Consider the following 22838-nt stretch of genomic DNA (forward strand, 5'->3'; position numbering starts at 1 on the left):
AAAATCATTGTTCACTTAGTGACACAAAGAAATAACTTAATTCATTCTTATAAGAACGATGCTACTGGATTCACCTACATAGGTGCCCCTCATTCCTACTCCCACTCAAGAATTTTAGGATTTCCTCAGTGTATCTAAGTTTTGATAATTTTTCATTCACTTGTGTTGGATTCAGGCCTCTCTAATATGAAAGTATTTAACTCAGAGAAATTTTCTTGTATTAATATAATTGTTATTGATAGCTTTCTCTGACTTTCCAATAGTTGATACTTTTTATCTCTTATCTTTTCTGTCATATTTTTACTTAAATTTATTTTTATGCCTTATATTCAGGGAGATTTCTTGAAATGTATCTTTTAATCTTTTTTATATTTTGGTTTTAGCTTCCAGGAAACTCTACTTATTTTGTGATTATTTTTTTCATAGTATCTTTTTTAATTAATGCAACACATACATATATATGTATATATGTATATGTATATGTGTATATAGATCTATATGTTCTCTCTCTCTGAAGATTTTAATTAGAATTTGGGTTTGTGTTATTTAGTTTTACATATTTTTTTCTGTTTCCTAACTTCTATCTCCTTCAGAATTGATTTTCTTTTGTTTATCTTGGTCTTTGTCTTTCAATGTTAGGGTCTTTTGTGGGGGCCAACAGTAAATTATTCATATTTAAGTGAGCCAAAGAAAGGTTCATTCACAGTTGTGAATATGTGTGTGAGTTTTATGACCTGGAGGAAGTATCTTCTGGTACAGGGTCATTTTGCTGGGGAACCCTTCAGTGTAAGAAAAGGAATGGAAGCACTAATGCCTACTATTTCTGCCCAAGTAAGTCATCCCTAACTATTTGGTTTTTTAAAGCAATGCACCCTTATTTTAGATGATCCCATTTGTGGAGTGGAATTGTAGACAGGCAGGGGCAACCACTCCTGTGACCTTGCAATCAACCCTGCTTTACACTCTTCCCTTCTGTAGCCTGGCAGGCAGTTTAGCTAGCTCATCAGTTACAAACTTGTTTGCTTGTCAACTAGACTATGGCTTTCTCATGTCATCAGTCAACACTGTGTCTACTGTTTTCTGTGTTCTAGAAATTTACTAGCCTTTCTTATTTTTTCATGGCCTCCATTTGATATTCTTTATTGTAGTGGTTCATAGTACTTACTATTTTACCATTATTTTAATGATGTATCAAGAGAAAGAGGAAATATGCATTTGTGTTGTCTGCAATTTTCAAACATTAGTCACCATTAAAATAGTCTCGACATAAAAATATAACTGTTGTACATTTTACCAATGGTAATTTAAAAGTCAATAAAAATTTTTCTTCATCCCCAGAAATATAATCAAAAACTAAAGCCATAATTAGATTTTGCCAAGCTAGCAAGTAATTGAATCATGGATTTCTTTCACTTTACAACTCATGTTTCAAGTGATTTTCAGCTACAAACCTTTCATGATTAAAATAAGTAAATTTGATTTCTTCCAAAGTATTTTAAAATCCTAACTAGAAAGAGTTTTGTTTATTTATAGAAAAATGTTTTCCTATATTATATTTTACTAAGTCAATGCTAGGCACACAGTATTCAATCAATTAATACTTCTTTGTAGAAAACCACAAGTGTAATTTTAATGTGCAGTGATGTGCAGTTTTGTGTTCTGTGAATCTCAGTTGGTTTTCTAACATCATCCCTCCCACCCCAAAATCAATCTCCCTTCCAACCTTGTCATAAGTTTCACTGACAGTAAAGTCACTCATCTCAGTGGAGCAGAAAAGTAAAAGCAGAATCATTGTTTGGAACTACTGGCACATTGTACATTTATTTCATTTAGTTCAAGAACCAAAACATCTAAGTCATCTTAACCATGCCAATAATAGCAAAATATGTTCTGAGCCCTTCAATCTCTTAACAGCTACAAAACTTCAATTATATATTTTTTTCCCTTCTTCTTGACATCCTATTTCTCAGTGAGGCCATTTTATGTAACTGTGTTTGTGATTAGAAGACTGGAACAAAGGCAATGATGAAAATAATAACCAAGAAAAACACTTAGAAACACACTCCCAATTTAACCGCTTTCTGTGAAGGCTTACGTTAAGGTATAATATTATTTATCATTTGGAGGGCTACTATTAAGATTTAATTAACAGTGAAGAAAGAGAAGAACAGAAAACTTTGTGTTAAGGGAGCCTGACTTTGAATAACTAAACATTGACGTGGTGGCTTTCTCTTGTTTCTCTTCATAGCTACCAAAAAAAAAAAAAAAAGATGAAGTTTCTCAGGAAGAAAAACAAAAAGCCCAATGCAAAGCAGTAACTCAATATAATCTTGCAGTTATAAAATCATTGTGAAGGTCTAACTCTATCAAAGTCCAGCTTAAACCAGGGAATGGCTTATTTCCCATGGTGTGAATTATAAAAATATAAAATCCCAATTTAAGTTTTTCTCACCAGTAGACCTGATAGGTTTGAGGAAGCAGAATTGAGTCTAGGTTGTTCCAGTATTTTTCAAGATTATTCTTATTTATTAACTACAACAACTGAATAAGCAGTTGTTATTTTTGGCATTACTTCTATTGTCATATCTAGAAATATTATTTCTTGCTCAGGTAATAATTAGGCTACATCCTCCAGTTTAGTATAAACTATATTTTATTACGAGGAGCCAACTATTATAATAAACAATCTTACCAGATCAAGGACTTAATATAATGAGAATTTATTTCTAGCTAATATCACAGTCCAAATCAAGGGGCTTTGCTCCACGGTGTCATTCAAAAAATCCATTTTTGGTTTGTTTCTACTTTTTTGTTTTTGTTTTTGTTTTGTTTTTACAAATATATCTTCAAAATTAGTTGAGGGGAAGAAGGGAAGTAGCTATTTTGATCATTAGCATCTTTCTTAAAAGGTTTTATTGCTTGTTAAGATCTAATCATCAGGATACCCAGATTCTAGCTCTGTAACTAAATGCCTGTAATTTTAAATATGCTTTTTCTTTTCTTGGCTGTATTTTCAGTATTCCGGAGCCTAAACAAGACATGGTCATGCAGGATTAAGAGTTTTCTCCCTCTACACATTAAGAAAGGAAGGAAAGAGAGAGAGACAAAATGAAACAAAACGTGTCTAGGCTGCTTTCATAGGCATATGCCCTACATAGATGCAGAAGCCTCCTCAGTCAAAAAGGCACTGTGCTCAGTTCTGCTCTTGACATCTTGAAATTCTTAAACATTTTATCTTTGAACTTGTGTCATGTAAGTTATGTCAAAGGGTCAGTGGAGCAAGTGTCCAAACAGAGGTTTGATGCACAATGTGTGTATGCATCCTTTCCCTGCAGCACCTTTCCATATGCATGTTGTTCACAGTGCTCAGTGAGCACAGAATTCCTGATAGCTCCCCCAGACTAGTGGGCCCAGAAGTTCTTTACACTGGTACATCCTTACTGAATCCTCTAATTCTTGGTGGCAAAGGGAAAAGGAGAACCATGAGAATTGGGATGTTTTAATTTAATTTAATTATTTTGTTTTAGGGTCCTTCCCCAAAGTGGCATAACTCATCTCTGTCAATGTCACTGGACAGACGTCAGTCCTATAGTCTCTATAGTCTACTCTATAGTCCTATAGCAGGACCATCTACATAATTTGGGGTCCCAGTAAAAAATGAAAATGTGGGCCCTCTTGGCCAAACATAATTGAGAATTTCATGATTATAACAACAGAGCATTGAACCAAGCACAGAGCCTTTTCAAGTACAGTTCATAATGTGACTGTGCAGTCCACATGCCCATGTAGATGACCTGAAGTTTCACTTAAATTCCAGGGAATCTGGGAAATGTGGTTCAAATGTGTATCTGGCAGGAAAAGGTAGTGGTGTTTGGTAAGTGTGTTAACAAGCAAAGGCTGCTATAACAAATTGCCACAAACAGTGGTTTCAATAATACAGATTTATTATTTTTTAGTTCTGGAGAACAGAAATCTTAAATAAGTCTCCCTGGGCCAAAATCAAGCTGTTGGCAGAGCTTTGCTTCTTTCTGGAAGTTTTAGGGAAAATCTATTTGCTTTTTCCAACTTCTAAAGACCAGCACATTCCTTGGCTCCTAGACCATTCCATTTTCCAACTTTGCATCTTCCTGGTGATCCTTCCCTAGTCATATCTCTGTCTGACTATAGTTGGGAAAGATTGTAAGGACCCACCCATGTTGATTCTATTTGCCCACCTGGATAATCCAGAATAATCTCTTCAGTTTAAGATCTTTAACCACACATGCATGGTCCCCTTTGCCGTATAAAGTAACCTATTCACAGGTCCCAGGGATTAGGGTATGGTAATCTTGAGAGCCACTATTCTGCCATCACAGCAAGCATACAGCCTTGTTTCCACTACAACTTGCTATATCATGAGATTTGGTATAAATGATTTCTTTAATGAATTCTACCCAAAGAAGTTTAGTTTCTAACAGCAATTAGTCCAAAATAAAGTGTCTGGTCAGGAAAACTATGGCTCCAGTGATAGCTCTGGTGCTATCCTTTCTTTATATGTTCTCCCTAAAATGTTTTTCTTTTCAAGATCATATGACTGCTATTCTTTGAAGAAAGCCTATTAAGTCACTCATTCCTAGATCTCTTTTTCTACCTTTGTTCCTTTGTTGTGCCTAATCTTATTTCTAAAAACAAAACGAACAAAAAAAGCAAAACAAAACAATATAAAACAAAACCACAGCTATTTGAATTACATGAAGATTGAATTAATAAAGTTGAACCAGGGTGAGAGAAAAAAGAAGGAAAAAAATGTACGTGTATGTACACCTAGTCATAATTAAATCTAGTACCCATAACTATTTTCTTAAAATCATCTCTTTTCTTTATGTTAAATGCAGTTGTTTTGAATTGTGATAAAACATAGACTGCCAACTCAGGCAGAAATTTTTTAAGTAATTCATTGGTACCCCCCAAAAGCAAAAAAATCACTAACTTTTCTCTCATTTTTTAATTACTAGCAGCAAAATTGTTTATGAAATGTTTACGGGCATGTTCAGACGATGTAGTGGGGTTCATTGAAAGAAAAATCACATTTTATTCTTCCTTGGGCAACTTTGATTTAGTTCAACTGTTTCCAAAAGAATGAAAATCCCGCTTGAATGCCCTCTGCTTGATTTCCATTATGTTTCATTTCTTGTTTCTTTATTAATAGGAGAATTTAGAGAAAGGATGAGGATTCACATTTGAATAAAGAAAGAGAGTAGATGGGAGGAGCAGTTCTAGACATTTTATTTTCACTTCATCTTACCTTGCCTGTGTCAGAAATAATGACGGGCACTCTGTAAGATGAACTCACCAAATACAGTCTGTGGTAATGGCTAAAATATACCTGTTGGAGAGGAAGAAAGATGACCCTCAGGTGCAAGTGACCTCTTAGATCATGTTTGCTTATCAAGAAATTTTAATAACATCAGATGAAAAAAAGTAAAATTTTCAATGTATACATGGGTACTAAAATAAGTTACTTAAGTATTTTAGTATTAGGCAATTTTCACCAACTTTTGCAATGATGATAAGTAACCATAACATCTTAACAGCCCGTAATAACATTTGTTTGGTTCTTGCTTGATATGTCTATGGTTCTCATCTACTTTGCTTCTACTGGATATGCCATCTCCTTTCAGAGCAGAGGCCAAAGGTAGACCCCCATCTGTGATGTGGTATGCTTATGGCAAAGGGAAAAGAACAAGACAGTTTATGGAGACAGAAAATAGCACATAAAGCTTCCTCTAAAAATAAGCTTGTACTACTTCTGATTCATTTTATTGGCTGAAGTAAGTCACACTGGCATACCTGACATTGAAGAAAGGAAATACATTTCACCTACAGTAAAGTAATGCAAGATATATTGCGATGTGTCAAGATATGTAATTCTCCAAGACAAAAAGAGAGAGAGAAGCAAATGATTTGGAATCATAATGCAATCAACCATACAAATAGTAGAAGAAAGCTATTTTTTTCTTAAACCACTGAGTTCCTCAAATTATATCTCCTATGTTATAAAAGTTACAGAAATTACCATAGAAAATTAAAGTAGAAACATTTCAATATGTTTAGGGTAGTTACAAATTTAAAGAGCTAGTGTAAAATTCAGAGAAAGCTGGAGTATTCATTGGAATACTACTATTTTTCCCCCTAGGGAGAAAAAGACTTTGTAATCAAAGAATACTAGTTTCCTACTTCAGGTATATTCTGTTTTTCTTAGAAATGAATTAGTAGTTTATTGCTCGGCTGTGTGCCCATAATAGCAACTGCGTTTCTCAGGCTCCGTTGCAGCTAAGGTGGTCAATTACATATAAGGGGGAGTTGACAGATGGCACTTCTGAGAAAATTCCTTGAGGGAGGGACAGAGGGCTAATGTGCATCTCTTTGCCATCTCTTTCATTTCCATTTCCTTCTTCTTGTGTAGAACTAAGACCGAATGGATGAAGATCTGTAGTTATTTTGGACCTTGACATTGAGGATGGAAGCTGAGTGCTAAATTCTTGGGGCTATTAAAGGTGTGTGCCTCTTTGCTGGCAATAGACAGCTTTCCTGTCAGTCCTGGAGGGCTGAATTCTGTACTTCTTTTATGACAGGGCAAAATAAACTTCAATTTTATTTTACTTATTTTGATTTTCTATTTCTCTTACTGGGCATAATTACTGCATAAGACTTAATTAAGGAATATTGATTTAAAATTGAGGGAAGCTCATTGCAGCTTTTCTCAGAGAGACCTGTATGGGTGTTTAACTGGGAAATAAAATGATGCAGAATAAGATGCCAAAGAGAATAAGGCAAGGTTATAATGTTGAAGGCTAGGAAAAAGATTGAAACAGTGCTAGTATTCAGCCAAATGAGTAAAACAAAAGAAATAGTATTGTATTAAGTAAGATTATGACCGCATGAAGCTTAAACATTTAGCTGTAATGATATAGATATATATTTGATCATATATGGATACACACAAATTTACATACATAAATAAAAATATCACATTTTTTATAGGTGGGGTCAAATCAAATGGACTCCTCAGATACTTAGGTTGGGACACTATAGAACTATGAGCCCTTCATTAAGTACATTGATATAAAGTTCTCTCTTTGGGCCACTTGGCACCATTGGCAGTCATTCTGCATATTTCCCAAAAATAGCTACCCTCAAACAATGGGCACTCTTCAGATGAGTCTATTAGTCATGGGATTGAGGTTTGTGTACATACAAGTGCCCCTGTTTTTTTAAACCTATTATTCCAACATTTTTTTCCTTCTGTTAGTTCCTATTAGATATAAAACCAGGAAAAAAAAATTCATGGAACTTCTCATTCCATTCTGCAGAATCTCTGTTCCAAGTATCCAGGATCCTTACCAGACAGTGGGCTCAGCAGGCACATCTCAGCATTTCTTAACTCCTATGATGTGCTTGTCTTTGTCTATGCCCTGATATTGTCCACTCTCATTTACTCATCATCAGTTGAAGACAGCAAATCTAAGATGCCTCTTAGTTGCTGAAAGTTTTAGCTTTTAAATCTGCCAGAGTAGGTATTTGAATTTTATATGGATTGAGGAAAAGAGCAAGAACAAAATATTCTCAAATGGTATGTCAGGAAATATCATCAATTCACAAGAGTGACTTAATCTAAAGCATGTGTAATCAGTGCATATAAACTGATAGGTCCACAGAGGTTTTTGACAACCAATTATACAATTAAAAAAAAAGATTTTAAGTAATTATAATTGCAGGAATGGAGGATTCATGGCAAATCCCTGTTTTAGTTTTCACAGAGAAGTGTTTCAGAGTTTTCTTGGAGGAATTAAAAATATTTGATTGGTTAAAGTAAAGAAAGTATTATTAGTATGTGGAGTTCGAACATGAAGAATGAGAAGAATGAGCAGGAGGAAATGGAGGTAGAGAAGGAGGAGAAAGAAGAGTGTGTGAAATTGCATTTTAAGCAACTGAGAGGGTAAAATGAACAAATGTTGGAGGTGAGCAAGGGAAAGTTGGCTGAAGACCATAGGGTAATAAAAGAGCTGGACATTCGCAGCTAGCCAGAGTCCTATAAACTAGCATGTTTGGGCTATTTGAATATTTGAAGCAATTTGTACTGACTGAATTGGAAATTCACTTAGATATTTCAGAGAGCATATGAACAGTGCACACTGTTTGAATAATATTTATATCCTGATTATGTGGGGATGTTTAGGTAACGTCTTGATTTTGTAGTGTGCTTTTCTATTTTTTATTCAAATAACTAAATGCATAATGTGTTTGTATAATTGCCAAACAGTGGTAGGTTAAAAAATATTAAATAATTCTTAAAATGAATCTCTTGTCAGTTAGTCAAGGAAATATTTTAAATCTTTTTAATACAAAGAAGCCAATGTTTTATTTGTACTTACATATTCCTTTTTATTCTGGGGAAAGAGGAGTAATTATACATATTTTTTCTACTTCAGAATCTGCTCTTAGAAGTGTATCAATTGCATTCAAGTTCTTACAGTTAAATATGTCCATTTAAAGTTATTTTCTGTATTTACCTTGCTGTTGCTACTTAAGGCAGAATAGCAAGCTATCTTGTTGAAATAGAAATGTCCACACTAGACGCTTTTTTCCTTTCAAAAATGATTTCAAGCCTGATAAAGAAAAAGATAAAGGCAGCAAAGTACTTGTCATTTTTTTTGTAAGTGCTTCACTTGTTTCTTTCAGGCATTTGGGAAAGGGCTGAATATGTATTATTTGATTTGTTTTACTGTCTCTCGAAGTACATTTGGTTTTGTGTATTTTAAACAGAGAGACAGAAATGACTTGGTAAACAATATCCATCAAAACAACTTGGAAACCACTTAAGATGTTGTTCTTTGTAAGAAGTCAAGATAGCTTTTCCATCCAAGTAGCTCTGAGTGCTTCTGTTAAAAGTATATAGCAGGAGGGAGATGAGGAGGGCAGTAAAGCAAAGAAGCAGAAAGTTTTAAGTTGGAAATACGACTTTAAATATTGTTAGTGCCTTTCAAAACAGATATCCCAACCGGTAAGCTCCTGTTTGTTAGCAGTTGGTGTCAGTATTTGGTCTGAAGTTAAAGCACTGTTGAAAAAGCTCACATAGGTAAGTATGAAATTCTGTTTACAATAACAGACTTTCAGATGTTCTTATCAATTCAAAGTGTCTAGCTCAAAGAAGATACCCAATGTATGTACATGAGATTGCTTTATTACCTTTCAGAAGACTAACTAGGACTTTCCATTTCAGCTTTAAAATATATCGTGGCAAATATTTAACAGCAAACAACACTGATTAACAAGAGAGGAAAGGAATGGATATTGTTCCAGTAAAATAACAGAGATTCAGGAAGTTGGTAAAGAATTATCCAACTTGAAATTTGGCCAGAAAACAGTGCCTGACATACACCCACACCCTCCTTTGGCAATATGTTCTCTTCTATTTTAAATGGCCATGAACAGCTGTAACATTAGTTTTGTAGCTAAGTGACGAGAAAAGGATTGTTAAACCAGTGCCCTGAATTCTAATCTCAAGCTCCCTATTTATTTTTTTATGAGGATATATCATTTCTTGACATTAGCCTATTTTGTGGAGGTCTAAGGGGCTTAACTGATGCAATATAATTAGTATATTTTCTGCCAAGTCCCAGTACATTAGAATGACTAATCCATATGTAGTAATGATCATGTCTGATAAGAATAATATGGATGATCAGGATTGAATGGGTAAAAAAGTGAAAGGAAATTCCATCTTTTACCTAAAATCAGAGTAGAACTTAAAGGCAAACCACCACAGTCTCTGGAACCATCACAAAAAGCCACACAAAAATTCTATTTTCAGTTGCTACAATTCATCTCAGTATGTTCTCTTGCCTAAATCATCTCCCCTCCTGGGCACAGTAATTCTCCAAATTTTCATGTTAAATCCCCACCGAACTTTTGACCATGAGCAGCATGCTAGACAGCAGAGAAGCATGATGGCCACTCAATCACCCACCTGATGGACAGCATGATTTTCTTTGCAAGAGTAAGTGTGGTTCATTTTTGCAAACTGAGAAAATCACATTTTAAATGGCTTGTCTACAGGCTATTTGTAGCTAATTTGAGAATCAGCTCATTTCTCTAAGGCTGAAAATTTAAATAAATGTTAAGAGTATCCAGCTAACTTAGAGCACTGATAGATTCTGCCTTGTTCAAGCCAGTAATCTACACACTTGATCATGTCCTTTTATTCAACCTACCTCTACTTCACCTCTCTTAACAAATACACACAATTTATGGAAAAGAAAAAAAGAGGAAGAGACAGTGAGAGAGTAGAGGAATAAAAAGTTATTCCAACAGCTTATCCAAAAAAAGATTACCTGTTATATCTAGGTTGATATTTTCAATGGATATTTTTAACTCTTTCTCTTATTTGAACTCATACTAGTATTAGTATTAATCATTCTGTCTCTCAAAAGTTGCTTTTCCCTTGGCTTTCATGAGCAATATACTCATCTGATCTACCATATCTCCTACCTTTCTGACCCATCCGTGTTAATCTGTAGTACTTCTCTTTTTGGGGGGGTAAGGGAGGGTTACATATTTGAAGGCCCCAAGATTTGGTCCTAGACACCTACAAATAGCCCCAGTATAGCCTCTCATGACTCACAATCGCTTCTTCCTATCACAATTATTACAACTTATAAATATACATGCATCCCAAATTAGATGTTGAGTTCCATAAGGTAACATTTATGTCTGATTTTATTCACCTGAATGATAAAGCAGTGCTTGACATATACATTGTAGACACTCAAGAAATTTTTGTAAATGTCTACAAGAAAGACCTAGTTTCTTCTGTATATCATCAAGGTGAATTGCATCACTTTACTTGCTCCATGTTACCTGTGTTCTCCCAAGTTCATGCATCATAACTTTATTTTAATAGCATCTTTCTCCCAGTGTTGCCTCAATGTCTTCAGTGATCTATAAGGGAGCATAACACAAGGTTAATAATATGTTTTCTAAAGAAGGCTGTATGTTTCCAGTGACTTGTCTCCTTTCCTAGCTTTGAGATACTTGGTAAGCTAATTGCTCTATGTGTTACTTTCGTCATCTGTAGAAATGGGGATTAGCATTGATTTGTAAGGTTATGTGAGGGTTAAATAAAACTATTTAAAGCCCTTAGAATAGCACATAATACATGCTCAGTAAATATCAGCAAATGTTCTCAGTCATATTTTTCATGTATTGGAAAATTTGAAGGGATACACAGGGCAATACTGGGTGCAGATGCTCTGTTTTTGTGTAATTGGTTGGTACAAAGAGTTTTGTAGTAAAAATTTGATATCAATCCAAAAAACTAACTTACAAAGATGTTTGGTTTTTTTCTCAATAATGATGCAGTTTTCACAAATGTTAAGGGGAATACAGGAAAGAGACACTATCCCAGATCTTTAAGCCCTATGAAGGAGAAAAATGACAAAATACTGGTCAGCAATTCATCTTTAATTTTTTTTACATTTATTTATTTTTGAGAGACAGAGCACAAATGGGGGAGGGGCAGAAAGAGAAGGAGACACAGAATCCGAAACAGGCTCCAGGCTCTGAGCTGTCACCACAGAGCTCGAAAGAGGGTTCAAACTCAAAAACCATGAGATCATAACCTGAGCAGAAGTCAGACACTTAACCAACTGAAACACCCAGGCACCCCAGCAATTCATCTTTTATATAAATGCTAAAAAGTCTATGCAGATGTTTTAAGTTATAGCCTTGCCTTGGGTATTACTTAATTGGTTTCTATAAGGAACATGTTTCTTCTAGACTTGATTTTTAAAAACATATTCATTTTGAGGAGGATTATTACACTTGCAGAATTTTCTAGCTTACATCAATATGTTTCTGAAAAAAAAAAAACTATTACAAAGCTTACATATAACCAGAATAAGAAGCAATTTATATAACAGTTGAACTGTAATAAAAGATGGTGTGTATTTTGCATCTTTTTATCTGATAGTTCTGAAAGTTATTTCTCTTCACAATTATCTTATATTCTTTCTTTTTTGATATATTGTAAATTGGCTTTTATATTTAGTTTGTTCTTGCAAATAATTATGCACTACAAATCAAAAATAGAGATATATAGGAAAATACTTAATATTTCCCCTGTTCTAAATTTAAATAGCACATAAATCTACTACAGTCATCACTTGGTTGTACAATTTTCCTTCACCTTTTATAGCAGGAATATAGCTGGAGGGTAGCTTCAAGTGTCTTTCCCAGAGGAAGAGACAGTATGAAAAATAACAGTATATGAACACTCACTGACTCTACTGAGGAGATTTCTGTCTTGTCTTGAAAATACTGCTAGGTACCAAAAAAGTACAGTTTTAAACCAAGGTATAGGCAAGAACGAAAACAATGTCAACAGTGGAAATATTCTGAATGTTATAATATTCCTGTTAATTCACATACATACATATTAATAATTACAAGTAAATGGATATGAATTGCCAATAAAAAGACAGTCAACTTCATTACTAAAAACATGTTTACAAATTTAAAAAGGAATATAATTTTAATCTAACATGAAAAATTTAATAGGATTATAATATTCTGAGTGGAGACAAAATATGTATTTACAAACTTAGTTTATGTACATAGTAAAGTGTAGTAAAGGATAACTTGAAAATATATTTACAAAGTTATCAAATGTGAATATTCTGACCCCAAATTTTTCATTCTTGGAAATTCGTACTGAGCATTTTTGAGAGTACAAAATGTTTGTATAAGAAGCCGGTTTTTTTGAAAAGTTACCAAGGTAGAGTTCTCATACATCCCCCCAACATTTTCCCCTACTATTAACATCTTCCTTGGTGTGGTACATTTGTTACAATTAATATTGTATTGTAATTAATATTGGTGCATTGTGATTAACTAAAGTCTGTATTTTATTCAGATGTCCTTGGGTTTTATCAAATGTCTCTTCTTTTCCAAAATCCCTTCCACGTTATCACATTAGATTTAGTCATCATGTCTCCTTAGGCTGTGTCTCTTGGCTGTGAGTTTATTTTATACAATGGAATAATATGTAGCATATTATATGTCTATATCACCATATATATGACATGGAAAAATATATATAACCAAAAAAACAAGATACTTATTCTTAGTACGGTTATATTTTGAAAGAATAAAATAGTGTGAATGAGTATGTGTATATGTGAATGAATTTTTAAAAGTCTGAGATGAAAGAAAAATGTTGAAAGTAATTATATCTAGGTGTTGGAATTATGGAAGTCATTTTTAATGTTTTATATTATATAACTTTAAATATTTTTGTTTAGGTATTTTTCATACTGAATTCACATTAGTTTCATTTTTTTTGTCTTTAAATTTTTTCCATGTTGAGTGATGTTTTTATTTATTTATTTAAAAAAAATTTTTAACGTTTATTTATTTTTGAGACAGGGAGAGACAGCATGAACGGGGGAGGGTCAGAGAGAGAGGGAGACACAGAATCTGAAACAGGCTCCAGGCTCTGAGCTGTCAGCACAGAGCCTGACGGGGCTCGAACTCACGGACCGCGAGATCATGACCTGAGCCAAAGTCGGATGTTTAACCGACTGACCCACCCAGGCGCCCCTTGAATGATGTTTTTAAATGCACATTATTATTCAACTTTGACTGCAGTTTTACTTTGTTTTTGTGTTATGTATAGTGACAATCAGCTCAGTCCAGTTCTCTTTAACTAAACCTTTCCATCCATGGAATACAAAGACCTGCTATTTGTTACATGTAATGAGTGCTATGTCCTCTGTATGCACCCTCGGATTTCATGATACAAACATCTTTGTGTCATTATCATCATCATCATCACCATCTTTATCACCACCATTATCATCATCTCCATTACAGAGATGAAATTTCTGAGACAGTAAAGAAAAGCACCGAGTTTAAAAAAAAGACTTGTTTGTTTGTTTTTAATTTTCTTGTCTTTTTTTTTTAACGTTTATTTATTTTTGAGAGACAGAGACAGAGCATGAGCAGGGGAGGGGCAGAGAGAGAGAGAGGAAGACACAGAATCCAAAGCAGACTCCAGGCTCTGAGCGCAGAGCTTGACACAGGGCTTGAACCCTCAAACTCTGAGATCATGACCTGAGCCGAAGTTGAATACTTAACGAACTGAGTCACCCTGGCGCCCCAAACAAAGACATGTTTAAATCCAAAGTTTCATGTTCTTAGTCATTATACTACACATAGGAACTCTTGCTTCTGTGTTGTACAAGACTGCCTCCATCACCTTTTTAATACCACCTGTTTTCTCTTATATCTTCCCTGGCTCTGTTCAATACTTTATCTTTATACCTTAAGTCAACATTTCTCCTTGAGTTCTCCCTTATTTAATAACTCATCCAAATGAGTCATCATTGTTTTTTCCCTTAAATTTCAAATGTATTAATGGGATGATGCACTACCCTCTGATTCCACACGCCTCTAGTTATGACTTGGATAATATCTCTTACAAATTTGGGCAATATCAGGCCCACATTATTATAAGTTATATTCATAAAAGCAGGGTCTGTTGCATTGGTATGCTGTATTTGTGATGCACATAGATTTTTTTCATTAGCTTTTAATATTAATTCCATAGAAAAAGAAAATACAACCCTTGCCCCTTTGAGAAGGGCAAACATAATTTTAAAAAATGAGATCCCTTTCAAGAAAGAATTCTGTTTTAATTAAAGGCTAAGTATGAAGTAATCACTCATTCTTTTTCTTTGACCAGGTTTAATAAATCGTCTGTGCACCTGAATATTTTAAATACATTATGATCACAGACCTTGACATCTGGTGCAGTTGTGCCGAGACCAAAAGTCTTAACTGAGGTTGCATTCTATAATGACCTGCTATATTTCAGTGAGTTTTTGCATGCTTTTTTTCTGACATCTTAGGCCCTAGGAGGCATGTATCTTATTAATATTTAAGGATCCTGTGTTCAACTTCTTTGTAAATATAACTTTTAAATTTAAGTTTTAATGTTCTTCAGTTATTGTAACATATGTTTTAGGTTAATCACATGAAGTCATAAAACATGGCTACTGTAGGAGATAGTTAAACTTCAAAAAACGAAAACTGCTGTTAATTATTTAAAATGTAAATGTGTTCTAGGGAAATAGCTAGCTTCTTTTTAAGCTGTCTTCTCTTTTAGCTCCCCCCCACCCCATCACATAACTTGATGTTGCATAGTTCACAAATTACATAACATGAAACTCAATAGAGTATATCTAATTTTGAGGTATTTATTCATTTTTCCTAGCTGTAGAGGTTATCAGAATCTTGTATTTTTGAAGATGCTACTTACTATGATGGATTTGCTATCATTTTATAGGAGAGTGGCGGTACTATTAGTTAACCTTTTGTATTATTGATTTACTGTTGATAATAAATATGATTGTTCCTCTCAACCAGTCACCATCCTTAGATTATGTTTTTGGTGTAGACATATGACAAAAGACATCTTCTTTGTGGAGATGGTCTTTGAAAGTGCTTAATTGCTGTGAACAATAAGGTAACAATTAAGCAAGGTTCAGGTTGATCCCACTTAAAAGTTTCTATCAGTTAAGAAAATCTAAATGTGTATTAAATTTGGTAATGGAACACTTATGAATGATGGTCAGTATAGTAAAGTTTAACAACACAAAAACAAAGCAAAACAATCCCCCCCCCCCAAGCTATGAAGTCCTTTAGGACAAATGCATAATAACATTGAAATTATAGCAATTATCCCTTCAAATTGTGCCTCCAAAATGTCAGAACCCAACCATCCATGTGGAAGCAAGAAGCTGGATAGTTGCATATTTAACATTATACAGAAAGCATGTCAATAAGTAAGTTGCAAACTGGTAAGAGTAGCAGATGGGAAGGTATTCAGCCAACCAGTGTCAAACAATACACTACTGTTGTTCAAAGCTAAGAATTTTGACATTCATCTCATTTAATACTCATGACAATTAAGAGAGGTAACTACTGTTTCCTTCACTTTACAAATGAGAAAACTGAAGCTAAAGGTCATTCTGTGTAAATAAATAGGTCAAAGCATTAAGGAAACAGATCTAGGCAGGTGACATTGAGAACAAAGAAAAAGGACCTTAGGAAAATAGTGTCTTTTGCTTTATTTTTTTATTTTTATTTTTTGGCAAATGCAAGAGACTTTATCATCAGAAACTTACATAGATAGAAATCAGCAAGTACTAGTGAAAAACAGTTCTTCCAAGGGAGAAAAATCACAAGCCTCTATAAAATCTTGTATGATTCTGTCTCCAGTCTTAAGACCATATGTGGCCACAAGATGTTTAAAAACAAATGAGTCACATCACTGAGCAAAAAGTCTCATTGATTACAGTATTTTTAATGCTCCAAAGCATGTCACTTTGGGCCCCTTCCTCTGTACCCACTGTCACATAATTATTCTACTGAAGTTTTTCTATTTGTGCTGTTACTTCAGGGAATGAAAATAAATGAAGTGGAAAGGCATTGATGGCTCTGGTTAGTGAAGAGGTCAGATGAACTCCTGGCTCTGCACTTTGTAGCTACAGAAGGCAATGGTTTCCATGATAAAAAGATCTGCACCATAGGAAGTGAAAAAGTTGGTTCTTTGGGGCTACAATGCCAGAAAGAAATATTATTGTTTTCATCATTTATGTACAAATGATCTTATTGTTAATAATTAATCAGGAGAGATAAGTAGGGAGTGATAGGTCTGGCTAAGACAAACATTTCCTTTAAAAGTGTATGTAGTTTTAAAAGAATTACTATGTTTAGGGATTGCCAGACTTAGCAAATAAAACTACAAGATGCCCAGCTAAATTAGAATTTCAGATAAACAATGAATGATTTTTTAAGTATAAGTATGCCAAAAATATTTCATGGTACATATTATATTTAAAAAAAATATTTATTGTTTCTCTGAAATTCAGGTCATCTAGCGATTCTATATTTTATTTGTCAACACTACTAGAAAATGTATCGACTAGAAGACATTTGGGGAATATGGAAAATAAGATGATGGTTCAATAACACTTCAGGAAGAAGAATGGATATATCAAAATAAAAATCAAATATATTAGCCCATGAGTTAACATATGTCTAGGCCAAAGCACATAAGACTTAAAAAAAATGACAGTTCCCTGAAATAAGGGCGAGGTGGCTACTCCCTTTCCAGTTCCGCGGAGGTAAATGCAGTGCTTTCCACAAATGATGCTGTTTTACTTGCTAAAGATACAAAGGCTCACATACCACATTCATTGCATCTCCTGGTTTTTCTAATCTTTATTACTAAGATGCATTGCTGATATTTATTTAGTTTTGACTGCAGACTTAATTTTGATCAGCGTTTTTAGGTATGCATAAGCTTTGTTTTGAAGGACTTCTAGGACTTAGAAACTAAATAGAATTCTTGATTTTCTTTGTATGGCCATGCCATTTACATTTTGTAATGTTGACAGATGAGAAAATGAAAAAACAGGGCAAGTTTTAAAAAAACTCAATGAACCTAGTAGCTTTAGACATTTAAGTTTATAAGAATGGGGTTCAAAATATCACCCCAGCTAAAGATGAAATAATAAGGGCTTTCCAGCCTTATCTTTATGAACATACACTTATTTGTTAAATTTAAGATCAACACACTGCCCTCACCCCCATTTTCTCATTGGTAAACTGATATGCAGTGTAGAAATAGTGTCAAAGCTTAGTACAGCCTGTGACATTCATAGGATTCTCTGAAATATTTGTAAGCACGTGTTTGAGAGAGGCAGGACACAAAGGTGGCTTGTTGTAACAATCCATATAGAAAACTGGGACTTCATGCCTCAGAGATTGGCAAAGCATTCCATAATTGGTCTGGAGAATGAGGTGCTAAGCTGGAACTAAGTTTCCCTGAATCCCTAGCCACATGTATTAATTGTGTGGCCTGTAGCAAGAGTCTCAGAAGATTTGTATCTTTCAGTTTGAGATTTTCACAATTAAATCTTCTTCTGCCCTGTTTTCAGGCAACTTTTATTTATAAATGGTATTAATGCTTGGGTATTGTTTTAAAAGCCACACAAAAACACCATGCCAATTTTCTGTCATTCATCATAAGCAAAGATTGAAAATGTTTTACCTTATAAATATTTTTTTCCCTTTGTGGACTTCATATTTATATAGAGATGCAGATAAATGGATACACACGCATATATTAAATTCTGAATTTTATATATGTATATTTACATAATTACATACACAAATATTTATTTTCAAATGATTTGGTAAATTTCTAAGATGATGGAGGCCATGATTCCATCTTGGAAATACGCTCCCCTTTGGAGGATCCAGAATGCACATTTGTAAATGTGTCACACTTGTGTCACATTTTTGTTTGCCTCATTTGGTCAGTGTTTGCCTAGTAAGCTGCAAGTCGCTAGCAAGAGCATGAGGCTTTCCCTGGGCACTGTAGGTGCTCAGTGAATAATTAATCATCAAATGAAGCTGCAGTGGTTACCAGGAGGTTAGCCACCAGGCATCAACTGCTGTTGTGTGCTGGCCTGTGAGGAAAATGGCTGATCTGAAATCAGGTAATTCCTAATGAAATTAGGACCTTCATTTAAGGAAAAAAAGATCTGCTGCTGGAATTATTATTCAATTGTACTATACTATTATTCAATAATAATAATGATAAAGGGAATGAGAAAAAAACAAACAGAATCTCAGCATTGTTTTTCAACTTTCCTACAAGTGAGTTGATAAAAAGCCATCTATTGTGACTCATAAATGCGTTTCCAGACTTCATCATTTTTTCAACTTCCCTGACGCTCTTTTGGCAGTTTTCTTCTTTTTCCCCCCAATTGTAGCACCTTACTACGCTGCAGCAGTTTTGAGTTACTGTGTCTTCCTGAGACATTAATAATTTCCACCTCATGCATTGTAGTGCTTGCGACTAGGAAAGGAAAATTGTGATGTGTCATCATCTTGTCTTTAAGAGATTTCATTTGCAAAATTCTCTTAGTGCATACCTTGCTATGATATCAAGTTAGACAACTTGAATACCACATTACAACCTGGCAAATCCTAACATATTCTAAATTACTAGCAAGCAGATCAAATAAAGGGTACATAAGTTTGCTAGTCTGTGGGTACCTTGGGGAGAAGGGAGAAGGCAGAAAACATAGAGAACTAATACAGGTTAGAAATTGTGTTCCTTGAATAAAATTGGCATAACATTAAAATGCACTGGAGATACAAAAAGGCCAGACAAAGGAAGACAGAAATAAAATAAACTCTTTATCACATAACCAGAAAAAAATGAGGCTGAGATATTGTTAAAAGTATATTGAAGAGTTGTCTGAAACTTTTTATCACCCCAAAACCTATGATTCCTTTGAGTTCTCTGGTCATCAGTTGGTCAATTGTAGGAGTCACATTAAGTCACCTGATTTTCTGTCTTCCAATAAAGTAGATCTTCATTTCTGGTCAGGATAACCAAAACAAAATCTGTATGAATTATTCAAAATTGTCTTCTTTGATACTTTTTTCTTGCTCACCCCCTTCCAATACACTCCCCTGGACATTTTATTTTTTCATGTTTACTGGTCTGAGGTGTCTTTTCCATAGGAAGCCCAAAGGCAAGAGACCCTGGCTTCAGGATCTTTGACCCTCTGAGTGGGCTGGCTTCTCCATTCTCTATAAACTCTGGATCTCAATCAAAATTGTTTTCATCTGCTTTTCTCTTTGTTCACTGTCTAGGCTAATATACATAGAAATGCTTAACTATGAGATTTCACTTTCAGCTTTTAAGTTAAACTCAAAACTTTGTCAGTCATTTGAAAACTGGTTCTTCATTATCCCGTTACCCAAAGCATTAACCAAGTGAGAGAGGTAGCTAAAGTGATGAGGTATGCAGGGAATTTTCCCTAGAAGTAATTTGTTGTAAGAGCATCAGTCTCTCTCCCTCTCTCTCTTAACAAATATCTGTCTTTAGAGAGACTTAAAAGTCACACATTGTTGTCCTTCATTAAATGCTAGAAAATATTATAAAATTTAGTGTATATTCATATGTTTAAGTATAAAATAAATATCTTACTGAAATGAGGGTTTAGAAGAGATGACTCCAATTTCTCTTTTTTAAGGGCTTTGTTGAGGTACAATTTACCATAAAATTCACATAGTTAAAGTGTATGTATAACTCAAGGATTTTTAATATATTCAGAGTTGTACAACCACCAGCATAATCAATCTAGAACATTTTCATCAACTCAAAAAGAAACTTGATACTCTAGCTGTCATATTTCAATGCTGCCCACCTCAACCCCTACACCTAGGCAACCACCAATCTACTTTCTGACTATGTTGGCCTATTCTAAACATTTCAAACCTTTGTGATTATCCAAGCCATCTTTTTTCTTACTGGCCTCCAGTGTTGAGGGTGTGCTAACACCTATTACTGTTCAAGAGTGCAGGATCATAGCACCTGGGGGCAAGCTGATGGTTTTTTGTTTGTTTGTTTGTTTGTTTGTTTTGTCTCCTAACCTCTGTGCTGGGTCTGGGTGCATCTTTGGGGTGGGGGCATGCTCTTGTGTCCATGAATAGTCTTTTTTGTTTGCTGTAGTCCTGTAAGACTTGTGAAAGCAAGTTCCATTGACTGTTAGAGCCAGATGACCTAGAAGCCTGTCCCTTGGGTGGCAGCAACAAAAGCTGGGGTGCTGGTCGTGTGTACACATCCCTTCTAGGTAGATATTAGTTATTTGGAGTGGGCTTGAATGAGAAGGCAAAAATGATGTCTGCTGGCTTCCCTGGTCTCCAGGGAGATCACAATTAGCTCCTAGATGTGTGCTAAATTAGAAGCCTGACCCTCAGGCAGCAGTTTTTAGATTATGTAAATAGTCCTCTTTCAGGGAAAGACTAGGAAATAGGATTGTGCTTGCTCTCTGTGGGCTGAACCCTTGGAGGATAGCCACAGTGTCTTTGTGAACCCATTAAGATCTATTTCTTTTGTTTTCTATACTCTGGGTCTCTGGATGCAAGTTCTGTTGGCTTTAAGAGCTAAATGTTTTAGGGGGGACATTTCTTAGGTGGCAGTCTTAAAAGTTGGAACTTTAGATGTAGAGTGCAAACCTTCACTCCTTGGAGTGAAGTTGGGAGTTGTGAGCTCCTTCCTGATTGAGGAGTGAAGGGATATTGTCTCTAACTATAACCCCTAATTATGAAGTACCATGATCATACACACTCCAATTATGAACATCTCATGTATGCTGTTTTGTGGGATTAAAAAAAAAAAAAAAAACGTTATTTGAGGAGCACCTGGCTGGCTCAGTCAGTGGAGCATGAAACTCTTGATCTCAGGGTTGTGATTTTGAGCCCCATGTAAGGTGTAGAGATTACTTTAAAAAATGAAATCTTAAAAAAAAAACACTTTATTTGAACTTCTTATATCAAAGCATTACTGAAAACATAAGTTAAAACCACAGGCCAAAAAACTGAAGTGTGTGCTTAAAAACAATACAAAAAGAAAAAAAAAGTCAAAGGAGGTTAGTGAAGTATTAAATTGGTAGAAATTAAAATGATAAATAAACGACCAAAGTTATCACTCTTCCAATTAGAATGAGAGCATGGACATTGACTTTTGAGGAGATGATGAAGATTAATTTACACTAGTGTCAAATGCAGCTATAAGTAGTCTGAGAATACTAAATGAGTATTTTTGCAATATCAGAAAATTTAAGGGCATTTGTTCTCTTATGCGAAAGAGTTAGAACTAAGGAAAAGCTTCCCTACCAGACATTTGTTTCCCCTGGAAGCTTATTGTACATGTTTCCTGGATTACTTAAAAAGTGTTGCTGCATAGCAGGGACATGATCCTGGTGCCAAATCCATCCTAATGCCTATTTTTGTAAATAAAGTTTTATTGGAAAACAAACGCACCCATTTTGGCAATTGTCTGTGGAGATTTTACCCTATGTTGCAGGGTTGACTAGTTGAGACAGAGACCATATAGCCACAAAAACCTATATATTCTCTGGCTTTTTTTTTTAGTTTTATTTTTGAGAGAGAGACAGAGACAGAGACAGAGCAAGAGCAGGGGAGAGGCAGAGAGAGAGGGAGACAGAGAATCCCAAGTAGGCTCAGTGCTGTTAGTGCCGAGCCCAATGTGGGGCTGGAATTCATGAACCCTGAAATCATGACCTGAGCTGAAACCAAGAGTCTGACACTCCATGACTGATTTACCCATTCTCTGGCCTCATACAGAAAGTTTGTCAATGTCTGTTGAACAGTAAACTTCTTAAAGTTAGTTCATATCACTATTTTTAAAATTGGATAATTAGGTTTTGTCATCTCAATAAATTTAATTGTATGCATGTTAGCATAGAAATGATGAAGGTAAGGAAGAAAAAGAAATAAAACCTTTATTGCTTTGGGACACCGCTGCTAATGACTAATTTCATGTTTACAATTACAAATCTCTGCAACACTCCACCAGATATGGTCTGCATTGAAATAAGGATACTGCAGTTAGATCAATCCAGAATTATTTTCCCTGAAAGTTTAGGATTTAGCCACAAAAATGAATTTGATGAGACTAAGGGCTCAGCCTAGATAAATTGTTTCTGTTTAATGCCATGTCAGACACCAACGCTGAGTTTTGGCCATTCTCTCTCTCTCTGTTTTGCTCTCTGTTTTTCTCTTTCTTTCAGTCTCTGCTTCAGTCTGTCTTGTTTGTGTGTGTGTGTGTGCGCGTGTGTGTGTCTTCCTTGAAAGAGCTGCATCTGGGTCTCCCAATCTCTTTGCTCCGTCTCTCTTCTTCTCCATTC

General features: G+C 34.8%; 1 long non-coding RNA gene across 6 annotated transcripts in view; it reads left to right on the plus strand.

Annotated features, from left to right (window-relative positions):
• LOC113598243 (uncharacterized) overlaps window positions 1–22838 on the plus strand; it is a 373642-nt gene that overhangs the window by 289046 nt on the left and 61758 nt on the right. For 4 of the 6 annotated variants that reach the window (XR_008295313.1, XR_008295312.1, XR_008295315.1 and 1 more), the window contains one exon: window positions 14783–14913. This is a non-coding gene — a long non-coding RNA (uncharacterized LOC113598243). Of the gene's footprint in view, window positions 1–6445; window positions 6612–14782; window positions 14914–22838 lie in introns of those variants that run through there. The other 2 variants (XR_008295316.1, XR_003418905.2) reach the window with 1 other exon arrangement.

The sequence above is a fragment of the Acinonyx jubatus genome, chromosome C1 (assembly GCF_027475565.1).
Source record: "Acinonyx jubatus isolate Ajub_Pintada_27869175 chromosome C1, VMU_Ajub_asm_v1.0, whole genome shotgun sequence".
Lineage (NCBI taxonomy): Eukaryota > Metazoa > Chordata > Mammalia > Carnivora > Felidae > Acinonyx > Acinonyx jubatus.